The following is a 14,683-nucleotide window of genomic DNA, read 5'->3' on the forward strand; positions in this document are numbered from 1 at the left end:
CCTCTCTCTTTCACCACCTCTGCCCCCCCCCCCCACAACAACCCCAATCCTCCCCCATCCCCCCCCCCCCCCCCCCCCCCCACTAACCAATGAACAGAATTGTAGAATAGGCAGAAACCTTTTAAAGCAATCTGCATCACTTTGTAGGGACAGTACAATCTGAAATATGTCTACAAAGATTTCAGTAGGATAGCACCAAGAACATTTGAAAAGATTCACTGTGGTCTTCCCATCTTATTTTTTCTTGCAACCAGTAATTGTGGAGTAAGAATAGCTTTGCACAAAGAAATATATGGACACACATGTATTGCAAGGACTTGATACTGTACCTAAGAACTGATCAATTGCATGTTAGCACTTGCCTTGCCCTTAAAAGCAAACATTGTAAAGAAAAAAACCAAAAAGTCAGTGAATAGATCGGTTACAAGCACATGTTTTAATTAACAGAATTTATATAGTGGCATATATACGCTGCTTTGTCTACAAGGCATATAACATTTTGTGCTTACGATGAAACTGGATTGCAACAAACCTGTTTTCCAGAAGAAATGCAGCCAGGCTTAAGGGCAATCACAAACAAGGTGAGAGATTAAGTATCTTTCTGACTACGCCACAGTTTCTGCACATACTTTCACATTCTCAGTTTCCTGTTCACATGACTATAGGTACACAAACTTGATATGATTTCACAGTCACTGCCAGGTGGATCAAATCCAATTGTGACGTAGTGAGTGCACAAAAGTCCTATAACACCACCTACTTTTACTTGCTGATCCTTCATCTGCAACTGTTTACTAGAGTTTTTTGGTAAACATTTTAAGAGTCAGAAATAGGAAAAGACTTTGATAAATCCGTTTATTTAATTTTGTAGTACACTGATGTAACACATAAAATTAATCAAATTGTTGTACAATTTCCTAAGGGGATACTCTCAGTCTTTTTGTTATATAATTAAGAGATCAGCATTTCAGATCTTTAGATTAAACAAATGTATCACTATGGTATTATGTATTTTGGTATTGTACATGGCAGTGCAACAAGAGGGACTCAAATGTATCTTAAGAACATTGTAACGATCGGCGAGAGGCGGGGAAGGATAAATTAAGCAAACAATTAGAGATGATTAGAATATGGTAGACATATCAAATAGATTCTTCACATCAGTATTAGTCAAGAGGATTGTTGATAAACGAAATGGGGATAAGCCGATAATGAATTTAGTAAAACGTTATGAAGAAAATGGAAGGACTGAATATTAAAGCGTGCAGCAAAAGCCTGAAGAAAATTGTGTAGATTATTATAAATAAGCATCTTCAAAAGCATAGGTATCAAATGGTTCTAGTCAGAATAGGTCATGTCTGAAAAATGCACTGTAATTCTTTTAAGGATGTAATTAAGTTGGGCGGCATGTGGCGCAGTGGACAGCACTGGGACTGCGGCGGCGGGGACCCAGGTTCGAATCCTGGCCCTGGGTCTCTGTCCGTGTGGAGTTTTCACATTCTCCCCATGTCTGCATGGGTTTCACTCCCACAACCCAAAGATGTGCAAGTTAGGTGGATTGGCCACACTAAATTGCCCCTTAATTGAGAAAAAAAATAATTGGGTACTCTAGATTTATTAAAAACAAAGGATGTAATTAAATTAGGGAATGAGGTTAATCCGAAAAGTGGTTGTATAGAACCTACAGGCCATTAGGCCCAACTGGTTTAGTTAACATTTTAAATCATTTATGGGATGTGGGCGACGTTGGCTGGGCCATGCTAATGTACATACTCTACGCAAGCCTCCCCCAACTTTAACTGCTTTTTCCCTCCCAAGCCCAACATCCATATATTCCTTCTCCTTCAGATGTGCGTCACGCCTACGCTCTCCTGTATCTATACCATTTTAAACACTCCATACAACAATTAGTTTCACATTCGCACCACCCATTTAAAGCAATTCTCCCCAAGTTCTTCATCTTACATTTATGCCGTACTGTTCTAGTCTCACCCACAAGTGGAAATAGCTTCACCACATCTATCCTCAGCTCCCTTAATAATTTTATAAAGATTTCTACCCGGTTTCTTGTTCGGCTTTTCTTTTTAAAAGGAAAAAAGGCCCATGCCTGCTCAAGCACCCACACAAGTTAACAGCCTTGCAAATCTTTTCTGCACTTTCTCCGGTGCTTCAACATTCTGTCTGTGGTATGGAAATCTGATCTGCACGCAATATTCTTAAGTGCAGTCTACCTAAAGTTCCATATGAACTTTATATAGTTCATCTCATTGATGAACTCATCTCATTGATTTGTGTGTAGAGAAGGGGGGGTTCCAAACTGCCACAGTGGAAGCTGGATGTGGGATTGTTGACTGATAAAGGGGTGTGTGAGAGGTATGGGGTGGCTATACGCACTTATGTTGAGCTTCGAGCGAGGAGGTGTCTGCCTCCATGCCATGAGAGACACAGAAGGCAGTAATTAGGGGGAGGTTATTTCGATCATCACCTTATCGAGATAAGGTGGACCAGTTGGAAACGCAGAGGTTAGTGGAGGCCATATTAGAAATGGATTGGCGGTACTTGGCGGCCCCTGAGGGGGGAGTTGTTGAAAGAGAGGAAAAAGCTCCAGATGGAGTTTGAGCTTGTATGTGTGTGTGTGTGTGTGTGTGGGTGGGGGGTGGGGGGGGGGGGGGGGGGGGGGGAGAAAGAGACTCGGGCACGAGGCCGTTCTTGGACAGCTTAGATTTCTCAGGTGATGGAGGAGAGTGAGGTGCAGGGGCTGGGTGCTCCAGTTGGGCTGAGGTGATGATGAGGTGTGTTTGGCCGATCCAATCTGGGAAACCCCAGGTCCGGATTAATTCCCAGCAGAATTTTATAAACAGTTCACTACCGAGTTGGGGCCTCTCCTTGTGGCAATGTTTAATGATTTGGTTAATAAGCGGGAGCTTGACTTCCAGTGGCGGCCATGGTCTGAACGATTGCACACAAAGTGGCTCCTGCCTGGAGGTGTTAGTTTTTGTCCTTTCTACCCGATTAATGGAGGATTTTGATGGCTAAAGTGCGAGGAAAATGGAGGGTTATTGTTTCTTCCCCCAGTTTGGGGTGTCAAAGCCGGTTAAAGTCAGTGAGAGCTCTGGCCCAGGATGTTGAAGGAGACTCATGGCGCAGTACAAGTTGATAAGACGGCCGGGGTGGATCGTCATCGTGTGTACCCTAGCCTGCTGCATTATGACTGGGCAGCGAATGCCGAAAAGATGAGACAATGGTGGGGGTAAGGGGGTTGGACTGGGTCCAGCTGGAGGAGGACTCTTGTAGGGGGACGAGTTTGAGGAATTGGCCCGTTGCCATTTTCCCAGAGGAAATATACGAGCGTCCCAGTGGTGTAGTCTTCCGTTATGATCTGAAATCAGTTGAGGAGGCACTTGAAATCAGGACGTAAGTGGGTGAAAACCATAGGCTTGCACCAAAAGGGGTGGATGGGATGTATGGAAGATGGCGGGAGAAATGGATAGCAAGGATTAGAGACTTGTTTGTTGAGGGTAAGTTCCGAGGAAGTGTGAGAAAGGTTTGAGTTGCCAAGGGAGAGCGAGTTTAAGTATTGGCAGGTGCGGGATTTTGGGTAGAGGGTGCTGCCCTTGATTTCTCGGTTGCCGGAATAGACGCTGTTGTAGAAGTTGTTGGTCCCAAATTGGGGGGGGGCGGGGGATATTGGGGATATTTATGGGTAATTGGGAGAGAAGGGGTTGGCTCTAGTGGAAGGGATCAAGCGGAGGTGGGAGGAAAAGTTGGCGGTCGAGGTAGGGTGAAGAATCTGGAGTGAGATAATGCACCAAATCAACTCACCTCCCCCTGTGCAAGGATAAGCCATATACAGTTTAAGGTGGTATATAGGGTCCATATGAGTCGGACCAGGATGAGTGGGTTCTTCCCGGGAGTAGACGCTGTGTGCGAGAGTTGCGGGAGGGGGCCAGCGAACCATGTTCACATATTTTGGTGGGTGAAAAATTGGGTAGCTTTGGTGTGTGGGGGGGGGGGGGGGGGGGGGGAAGAGGGGGGGAAGGTGTTTGCGAGTTTGTCAGGGGTTCTGGGGCTCAGGATGATGCCAGAACCTATGGTGGCGATCTTTGGGGTGTTGGAGGCGCCGGGGCTACAGGAGGGGAAAGAGGTTGATGCCTTCACCTCTCTGATTGCCCAACCAAGGGTACTATTGAACTGGAGATTGGCAGCACCACCGGGGTCACAGCTTGGTTGGGAGATTTCTACAAATTTCTTCAGCTGGAGAAGATAAAGTTTGGATTTAAGGGGTTGGAGGAGTGGAGGCCGTTTTCGTCAGTGTTTGAGGAATTGTTTGTCGCAGGCTGAGTTGGGGATTAAAAGGGGGAAAAATTGAACAAATTGTATGTACTTTGTTTATTTTGTGTTGCGTTGACGTGTTTGAGTGTGTTTGGAATAAAATATTTTCAAAATAAGGGGGGAGATCCCACCCACGCTGACGCAAGCATAAATTTAGATTATTGTAAAGAAGAGCAAGGATCCAGACGAGTGTGGGTCGTTCGATATCACTTTTGAACGTAGATGTGAAGTTGTTGGCCCAGGTGCTGGCAACATGCATGGAAGACTGTGTGCCAGGGGTGATAAGTGAGTACCAAACGAGATTAGTGAAGGGCTGACAGCTATCGTCCCAATAGTGGGAGGTTATTAAAATGTGGTGATGATGCACCCTAGGTGTTAGGAAATGGAGGTGATAATATCTGCAGATGCCGAGAAGGCATTTGACTGGGTTGAGTGGGAATACCTTTTGAAGTGTTAGAGCAATTTGGTTTGGGGCCGGGGTTGGTGGGTTAGATTAAGATATAATACAGGGCTCCCGGGGTCAGTGTTCGTACGAATAATACAAATTCAGGATATTTCTGTTTGCATCAGGGAACAAGGCAGGGGTGTCCGCTGTCCCGGTTGCTTTTTGCATTAGTGATTGAGCCATTGGTGATAGCGCTTAGGGTTTCAATGGGGTGGAGAGGTATAGAGAGGGGGGGATGGAGCATCGAGTGTCCCTGTACGCAAATGTATGTCAGGGTCCCAGGGGCTAGTCTGGATAGGATTATGAGGGTATTCGGCTTGGATCGTTTTCCGGGTATAAGCTTAATCATAGAATAATAGTATTTGCAGGAGGCCTTTCGGCCCATTAAGTCAACACATGCCCATGAAAGAGTACCCTACTTAAGCCCACGTCTCCACCCTATCCCAGTAACCCCAACTAACCTTGGGACACTAAGGGGCAATTTAGCGTAACCAATCCACCTAACTTGCACATCTTTGGACTGCAGATTCCTGCCTCTACCACCCTTTCAGGTAGTGAGTTCCAGATTTCCACCACCCTCTGGGTGGAAAAACGTTTGCTCAAAACTCATCTGAATCTCCTTTTCCTTAGCACAAATTCTATGTTCTACAAGGCTGCTGCATAAGATAAAGGCGCATGGCACTGCAGGTAATGTAGTGGCATAGATAGAGGATTGGTAAACTGACAGAAAGCAAAGAGTGGAGATAAATACCGTATATACTCGCGTATCATGCGATTTTTGAAGACCTAAATTGTAACCTAAATTTGGGGGGTCGCATGATACGCGAGATACAAAATTCGCGGGTGTTTTACTTGCTGTTTTTATGAATGGATACGTCAAGTGGCTGAACATCTTCCCATCAGAATGCTGTGGTCAAAATCTGTAGAGTAGTATCCAAATCATTAACGACTATTGGTTCTTTGTTCAGGTTGTCTTCCTGATCATATGGGTAGTTTATTCAATACATGGCCGTCTTTTTCCGATACAGAATTCGCGGGTGTTTTACTTGCTGTTTTTATGAAATGAAAATCGCTTATTGTCACGAGTAGGCTTCAAATGAAGTTACTGTGAAAAGCCCCTAGTCGCCACATTCCGGCGCCTGTTCGGGGAGGCTGTTACGGGAATCGAACCGTGCTGCTGACCTGCTTGGTCTGCTTTCAAAGCCAGCGATTTAGCTGTGTGCTAAACAGCCCCTGTTTATGAATGGATACGTCAAGTGGCTGAACAACGCTAGTCAAGCCAGCTGGAAAGCTGTTCGATTCGCGAACAGCTTTCACAACAGAATGCATTCTGCAGAATCCACAGACAATGATACCATTTGGAAGTTTTAGTTTGGGCATTAATTTCCAAAAAAGTGACTCGCATGATACATGAGATATAGCATAAAATCATGTTTTGGGGACGAAAATTTAGGGGTCGCATGTTGATAAATGTGAGGTCATCCATTTTGGTAGGAATATCAGCAAAATGGACTATTAAAGTGGCAAAAAATATTGCAGCATGCTGCTGTGCAGGGGGACCTGGGTGTCCTTGTGCATGAATCACAAAATGTTGGTTTGCAGGTGCAACAAGTAATTGAGAAGGCAAATGGAATTTTAGCCTTCATTGCTAGAGGGATGGAGTTTAAAAGCAGGGAGGTTATGTCGCAGCTGTATAGGGTGCTGGTGATGCCACACCTGGAATACTGTGTACATTTTTGGTCTCCTTACTTGAGAAAGGATGTACTGGCACTGGAGGGTGTGCAGAGGAGATTCACTAGGTTGATTCCGGAGTTGAGAGGATTAGTTTATGAGGAGAAACTAAGTAGACTGAGCCCATACTCATTGGAATTTAGAAGAATGAGGGGGGATCTTATTGAAACATATAAAATTCTGAAGAGAATAGACAGGATAGAAGTACGAAGGTTGTTTCTACTGGCGGGTGAAACTAGAACTAGGAGGCATAGTCTCAAAATAAGGGGGAGCAGATTTAGGACCGAGTTGAGTCGGAATGTCTTTACCCAAAGGGTTGTAAATCTGTGGCATTCCCTGCCCAGTGAAGCAGTTAAGGCTACATCATTGAATGTTTTTTAAGGCAAAAATAGATAGATTTTTGAACAGTAAAAGAATGAAGGGTTGTGGTGAGCAGACGGGCAAGGGGAGCTGAGTCCACAGAAAGATCAACCATGATCTTATTGAATGGCGGAGCAGGCCCGAGGGGCCAGATGGCCTGCTCCTGGTTCTTATGCTCCAATCACATATTTCTGAAGCAGTTACATATGTTTTGCCAAGCTAACAACATGAGGTTAACTTTTACAACACTACTTATATGCTATTCGTGAAAATATATCTAAACATTTTCTTTGAGGATAAATGAACATTTTAATAAAGTACAAAACTCGCCAGGGATCAGCTGACTTCCTGATTTCCAGGTTTGGTGCAAAAGCTTATATTAAATTTCCCTAGGTTTAATGAAGGCATGTTTTGTTCATTGTGCATTCAATTTGGCAAAGAAACAATCTGTCTCCAGCATTGTGAACATTAATCAGTTTAAGATACCAGTTTTATATATGAACTCCTACGCTAATATGAACAAAGGTGGTACAGCAGGTTGAGAATCTTTCACAGCATGAGACTCTCTTTTACAATTGGCAGACAGAAATCTCTGCTTCAGTGATATTTAAAGGGAAGTGGGAAGGACAGGGCAGTGTTTTATTTCTGACAACAGCTCATACCAAGACCGTTTGATCGAGTTATGGTGAATTTGTTATAGAACTGGCATTCATTACAAACTGATAGCACAAGCTCGATTTTCTTTCCGAATATGGGTGCATTCTTAAAAAATTCTTTCACGGGAAATGGACGTCGCTGGCTTGATTTATTACCCATCCCTAAGTGTCTTTGAGAAGATGGTGATAAGCCGCCTCCTTGAACCACTGCAGTTTATGTGATGTAGTTACCTTGACAGTGCTGTTAGAAAGGGCAGAGGAAAGGGCATATTAGCTTCAAAGTCAACTAATGTTAGTTTGAAATGGTAATAAATAAATAAGATTAGAACATTAAAAATGAATTAGATGATGAGCTCCAATTGTAATTTACCTCCACCTATGTTTCCAATGAAAAGCTGAGAATTAGGCACTGTCCTTGAAAAGTCCTTTGACAGAAAAAAGTTGTGTAAATGAAAGTGCTGTCTTATCTAGGAGTGTCTCTGGAAAATGAATCCTCTATACTGACTGTACTGCATTGACAATTAGAGAGTTACCTTTTCATGGTGATTAATACCATGCCATTCTCAGCAGGTTTGTATGTCTAAATTCTGACTTGTTTTTTTTGGAAATGCGGGCACAAAATATGGACCTAAAAATTGTATGCGCAACTTTTATAAATCAGTACTTTAATTTAAGCGTGCTGAATTATGAAGCACTGAAACTAAATGTCTAAAAGAGTTTTTAAGTCATGATTAGTCAATAATTAATATACCGCTTTAAGGCAGCAAGTGAACCCGATAATCAGATTTCGGCAAAGGAAGGTGGCCAATAATTCATTGATGGTTATCGTACAAAGCACGAGCACAGAAGAGATAATAATAAAAATCACTTATTGTCACAAGTAGACTTCAATAAAGTAACTGGGAAAAGCCCTAGTCGCCACATTCCAGCACCTGTTTGGGGAGGCCGACACGGGAATTGAACCTGTGCTGCTGCCCTGTTCTGCATTACAAGCCAGCTGTTTAGCCCACTGTGCTAGATTGATGCAGCTGCAGAGAAGAAGTGAGATGTCATCGCAGTAATGCATCAGTTGTGCTTCAGTTGAAAATTAATAAGCTTGGCAGATGAGGAACTGACCAGGAAAATATTGGTTCCACTAGCCACAACATTTCCGAAGCATGGGTCAGGGTTTTAGCAGTAGATAGGCTGAGATGGGGGCAGAGGTAGGTGATCTTGCAGAGTTAGAAGTAGGTCATTTCTATGTTCGAGATGATCTGGGTTCAGATAAGAAATTACCATGACTTTGAAATTTTGATAGTGATTTCTCAGATGAATGGTGAAGGAGGAGGCGGAGAAAACTGTAATGGAACAATGGGTTACTTTTAAAAAGTGGAAATGGTTAGGGTATAGTTGAAGTAGTCATGGTCCCAATCTCTAATCAAAGAAAGTCCACACTTTTGTTGACTTTCGTGGGACCCAAGGTTCCCACTGGTGGGTGGGACCAGAAAATCCCAGCTGTTAACTCAGTTTCCCTCTGCACAAATGCTGCCAGGCCTGCTGAGTATTTCAAGCATTTTCTGTCTTCACACATTGGTCCAGTTGTTCAGTGCCAAGTGCATAAATTCCCAATATTACTGAACAGGCATTTCTCATTTCATCCCATCTGCTCGCACAGAGAATCCGCGGGAAGTTCACGTCAGAAAAATCAGCGTGACCCCCTCACTGATTCCAGCACCAGTGAGGGGCGAGCAACGGTGCCGCATGAAATGCCCGTGAAAACAGTCGGAGAATGGCCGGGTCCAGGGTCGCGCATGCGCACGGCTGTCGACCTGCACCGGTAGCGCCATACAACATGGCACCGGCTGTGCGCATAACCTAACTTGCAAACTAGCCCCCCCCCCCCCCCCCCCCACCCCCCCCCCCCCCCCCCCCCAAGCCATAGCAGATGCAACCCCCTCCCCCCACACGCGGGCCAGCGACACGAATCCCAGCTGAGTGTGGCGGCGCTGGACACAGTCCGCAGTGGGAACGCTGGCTCAGACAACATGTGTCCTGTGCCGTCAGGAACTCGGCCCATCGGGGGCGGAGCATCAAGGGTGAGCCGGCCAATGAGGCGGCAACAGCCTTGCGACTGCACACGTCACGATGACGCCGGTTTGGAGGAGGCCGAGAATCGCAAATTAGCGTCAAACCGGCGTTCGCCCCAATTCTGGATTCAGAATCGATCCTCTGCCTAATCGCTGATCACTATTTCGGCATGGGGCAACAAGGAATCCCGCCCTATGATTATGGTGTCCACCCTGCAAAGAGAAACTGGTAAGATAGCAGGAAATCCTTTCAGTACAGTTATTCGAGACAAACAAAATCAGAAATGTTTTTCGGAACAAAAATAATATTGGTAATTACACTTCACATTCCCAGGAAACAATTAAAGAATAATGCTTTCCTTTGCTTGCATCTTTTGTGGCTGTACACTGAACATTCGCCGAAAGAGTGGACAAGCAACTTGTTCCCAAGCCTTTATCAGTAAATGCTATTTTGTAACTAATTGCTCGCTGTGCAGCAAATATTTAAGTGACCTGCTGTCCAATCTTGTCCCAACTTCCTCTGATAAAGTAGATCCTCCATCTGTTATAAGTGGCAACTCATAACTATCTACGTTCACAAATTGACCAAACAGAATCTACATTGTTTTCTAAGTTTTCTAACCCACTGCATTTAAGAATAGTGCTGCTGGGATAGGATGCAAAACTATTTTGCCACAGTCTTACAATTCCGCTGCAGTACTACCTTCTTCCAGTCCTGCATCCATCTTTCTGCACTCTGAATTATTTCTACAATTGTGTTTGACTCACTCGGCAACTTTGAAAACAATGTAAAATGTGTACATTACTCAAAATATGACTGCCAAAGATGTTGCAGGCATATGAGAGTCATTTTGGTTCTCAGCTAATAACACTCCAATTTACTACTTGCCGTTCTGCAGCATTAGCAAAACTAATATCAAATCACATAAATGTGCTTGGTGCTATTCACGTATCCTAGATATATTTATTCAGCCAGTTAAATGTGTATTCAGAAATCTGGCACATAAGAAGCTTTTAAGATAACACAATGTTAGGGCCGCTTGGCAACATACAAAGAACCCACCCCTTCGTCAGGGCTGAAAAAAATGTTCTTCTAGTTGACTGTAGTATGTTCTGTATTCATAGAAGCAAAATGGAATAATGAGTCCTTGCAATAGGATAATGCTTTAATAAAACATTTCTTTGGAGCACTTTGATCCAATGCAGGTCAATACAAAGGATCTACCGCATACCGGTCCAAAGTTTACCAGTCATGAAGCTTTATAATACTTTCCAGGAACATGTGGAAGAGAAGGAAAAACAGCCACTGCACTCCAATGTGTCTTGTGCCTTTGCCCCAGAAGCAGAAAGAATAAGGCCAATTCGGACACAGGAAGGATTTACAACTGATAAGGAGAAAATATTCAACAAACTATCTATCTGTACTTAAATTTGATAAGGCACCAGTGCCAAATGTTCCAGGGGCAGCACGGTAGCATAGTGGTTAGCACAGTTGCTATTCCTGGCTGGGTCACTGGCTGCCAGAGTCTGCACGTTCTCCCCGTGTCTGCGTGGGTTTCCTCCGGATGCTCCGGTTTCCTCCCACAGTCCAAAGATATGCAGGTTAGGTGGATTGGCAACGCTAAATTGCTCTTAGTGTCCAAAAACGGTTAAGTGGGGGTTACTGGGTTATGGGGATAGGGTAGATACGTGGGCTTGAGTAGGGTGCTCTTTGTAAGGGCCGGTGCAGACTCGATGGGCCGAATGGCCTCCTTCTGCACTGTAAATTCTTTGATTCTACGATACTGACGGAAGCGAGAGTGGAAATTGCAGAGGCACTAGCCTTAATTCGTCAATGTTTCAAATCTTCCTTGGACTCAGTAGCATGGTGACAGAGGGCTGGAGATTTGCAAATGTATAAAGATAAGCCCAGCAACTATAGGCCAGTCAGCTTAACTTTGGTGGTCGGGTAACTTCCAGAAAATAATCCCAATGGCAGTGGACATGCATTCACACAATTTCTTGCCTGCTAATAATGCTGTGTCCAATCTCCAAGATGGACACTCGGAGGGAGCTAACTCTTGTGCCAAATCAACAAAGGGCATGCTCCTCAATCACTATCGCTGAGTAACCAGCTGACACCACAAAAGGGAGGAGAGACTTATCCACCACGAAGAAAATCGATCCGCGAGTATACCTGATGCACATGTGAGAAAAATTAAAAATCTTTATCGCCTGGGTGCCAAAAGCACTAAGGATCTACTGGATAAAATAGGCACGGATTGGATGCTTCCTCTTGTGGGGCATTCTAGAATGACAGGCCATTGTCTTGTCGGATATAGTCTCATAGATTGTGGCAAGGATTAAACAACATAACAGGCTACAAAACAAAGCCAAGTAGAATCTTCGGCAGCAGCACACACCTCCCCGACGAACTCAATGCTCGTTTCAAGCAGGAAGTCAACAAATCGTTGTCAATTGCCCCAGCAGCCTTGGACATACCCATACCTACCGTCACAGCCTCAGAAGTCAGATTGGCCTTCCTGAAAGTGAACCCATGGAAAGCAAGGGTCCTGACGGAGTCTCTGGTCGTGTACTCAAAATCTGTGTGGTCCAACAGGCAGGTGTGTTCGCAGACACTTAACTTCATCCTTCTACGATCCGACCTGCTTCAAGAAAACCACGATCATACCGGTGCCAAAGAAGAACCAGGCAACGTGCCTCAATGACTACTGTCGGGTGGCCTTGACATCTATCATTATGAAGTGCTGAGAGAGGTTAGTCATGAGACACATCAACTTCATACTCTCAGAATGCCTTGATCCACTGCAATTCACATACGGCCACAATCGGTCCACAGCTGATACTATCTTCCTGGCCCATTACTCATCCCTGGAGCATCTCGACAACAAGGATTCCTACGTCAGATTCCTATTCTGACTTCAACTCTGCTTTCAACACCATAATCCCAGCCAAGCTCATGTTCAAACTCCAAAAGCTAATAAGATTTGGCTCCTCCCTCTGCAACTGCATCCCTGACTTCCGGACCCACAGGCCACATCAGTAAGGGTAAACACAGTAAGGATAAACGACACCTCCTCTATGATAATCCTCAATACCGGGGCCTTGCAAGGCTGTGTACTTAGCCCCCTACCATACGCCTTATACATGTGTGGCAAAATGCGGCTCCAAGTCCATCTACAAGTTTGCAGATGGCACGACCGTCGTGGGTCGGATCTCAAACAACGATGAGTCTGAGTACAGGAAGGAAATAGAGAACCTAGTGGAGTGGTGTAACAACAATAATCTCTCCCTCAATGTCAGCAAAACTAAAGGAGCTGATCATCGACTTCAAGAAGCAAAGTATCGCAAGCACCCCTCCCAGCATCAATGATGCCGAGGTGGAGATGGTTAATAGCTTCAAATTCCGAGGTGTACACATCAAGACAATCTATCCTGGTCCACCCACGTCAACACTACGACCAAGGAAGCACAACAGTGCCCACACTTCCTTAGGAAACTAAGGATATTTGGCATGTCCACATTGACTCTCACCAATTTTTACAGATTCACCATAAAAAGCATCCTACCTGGCTGTATCAGAGCTTAATATGGCAATTGCGCAGCCCAAGGCCGTAATAAACTGCAGAGTCTAAACACAGCCCAATCCATCACGCGAACCCACCTTCCATCCATTGACTGTCTACACCTCCCACTGAAAGCAGACAGCATAATCAAAGACCCCTCCCACCCGAGTTATTCTCTCTTCCAACCTCTTACATCGGGCAGGAGACACAAAAGTCTGAGAACACTCACGAACAGATTCAAAAACAGCTTATTACCCACTGTTACCAGACTCTTGAATGACCCTCTTATGGATTGAACTGATCTCTCCATGCATCTTATCTGCTGAATAGCATTACACTCCATATGCTTCATCTGATATCTCTGGATTTACATTGTGTATTTATCATATGTCCTATGTTTTTTCATGCATGGAACCATGTGGCTGGATGGTACCCAGAGAAATACTTTTCACTGTACCCCGGTACATGTGTCAATAAATTTAAATCAAGGGCAGCACGGTGGCCAAGTGGTTAGCACAACCGCCTCACGGCGCTGAGGTCCCAGGTTCGATCCCGGCTCTGGGTCACTGTCTGTGTGGAGTTTGCACATTCTCCCCGTGTCTGCGTGGGTTTCGCCCCCACAACCCAAAAATGTGCAGAGTAGGTGAATTGGCCACGCTAAATTGCCCCTTAATTGGAAAAAATAATTGGGTAATCTAAATTTTAAAAAAAAATTTTTTTTTAAATAAATAAATAAATTTAAATCTAAATCCTACCCCTTTCGCAGCTTTGTCTGGTCTCTGACACGCAAAGGTGTCTCCTGCAGAAACATCGCGTTGAAATGTTAACTCTTAGGAGCAGACACTCTCAACCTTTTCGCTGGGCCATTCTTCAACCCCCTGACACTCCAGGTGACCAAACAAATTGGGGGTCTGCCACTACCCCCCCCCCCCCCCCCCAAAAAAAATCTGGAGTCAGCCATTTCCACCAAGAGATTAGCCAACAGATACATAAAAGGTGCAGCAACCAGACCCATTAAAGATGGCCACCAAACCAAATCACTGTTACCATGAGCAAACTAGCCCCCCTCCCGCCCCTCCGAATACTACCCACCAAATACGCATACAGATAGCAGCAAGGCGAACATAAAAAACTAAATTCTACTTCTAACAAGCCTAAACTTAAACAAAACAAGAACTCTACTCATTATCTGAAAACTAATCTAACGAGTTGCAGTCAACCCCTCAATACTGCTCCCATTAGCTAACACTTAGGTTAGTGGGGCGGCTCCCAACTAGAGTGAAGGAAAATGGTTACAAACATCAAATATTAAAACCCCATAAATCATTGTGCTCCAATAGGGAGCTATAAATTTTCATAACAGACAGAACAAAACCCCAGATGAAGCGAAACTCCAAACCTAAGCCCAAACTGTAAACATTCAGCCCCAACAAGAACAGGAAAATGCAAAAATAAACATGGAACCCCAACAATTCAACAAGGCTGTCCCTAACAAGGAAATCAATCACACCGTGCCCAATCCGTGTT

The 14,683-nt window shown here is 44.5% G+C and overlaps 1 protein-coding gene across 3 annotated transcripts in view; it reads right to left on the bottom strand.

The window, feature by feature from the left end:
• The window catches only part of LOC119966276 (tyrosine-protein phosphatase non-receptor type 3-like), a 132,434-nt gene that overhangs the window by 75,166 nt on the left and 42,585 nt on the right, over nucleotides 1-14,683 (bottom strand). Inside the window, exon 1 of one of the 3 annotated variants that reach the window (XM_038797684.1) lies at nucleotides 533-741. The exons of the other annotated variants lie outside the window; for them this stretch is intronic. The gene's annotated coding sequence lies outside the window, so the exon portion shown is untranslated. Of the gene's footprint in view, nucleotides 1-532; nucleotides 742-14,683 lie in introns of those variants that run through there. 3 annotated transcript variants of the gene reach the window in all.

The sequence above is a fragment of the Scyliorhinus canicula genome, chromosome 5 (assembly GCF_902713615.1).
Source record: "Scyliorhinus canicula chromosome 5, sScyCan1.1, whole genome shotgun sequence".
Lineage (NCBI taxonomy): Eukaryota > Metazoa > Chordata > Chondrichthyes > Carcharhiniformes > Scyliorhinidae > Scyliorhinus > Scyliorhinus canicula.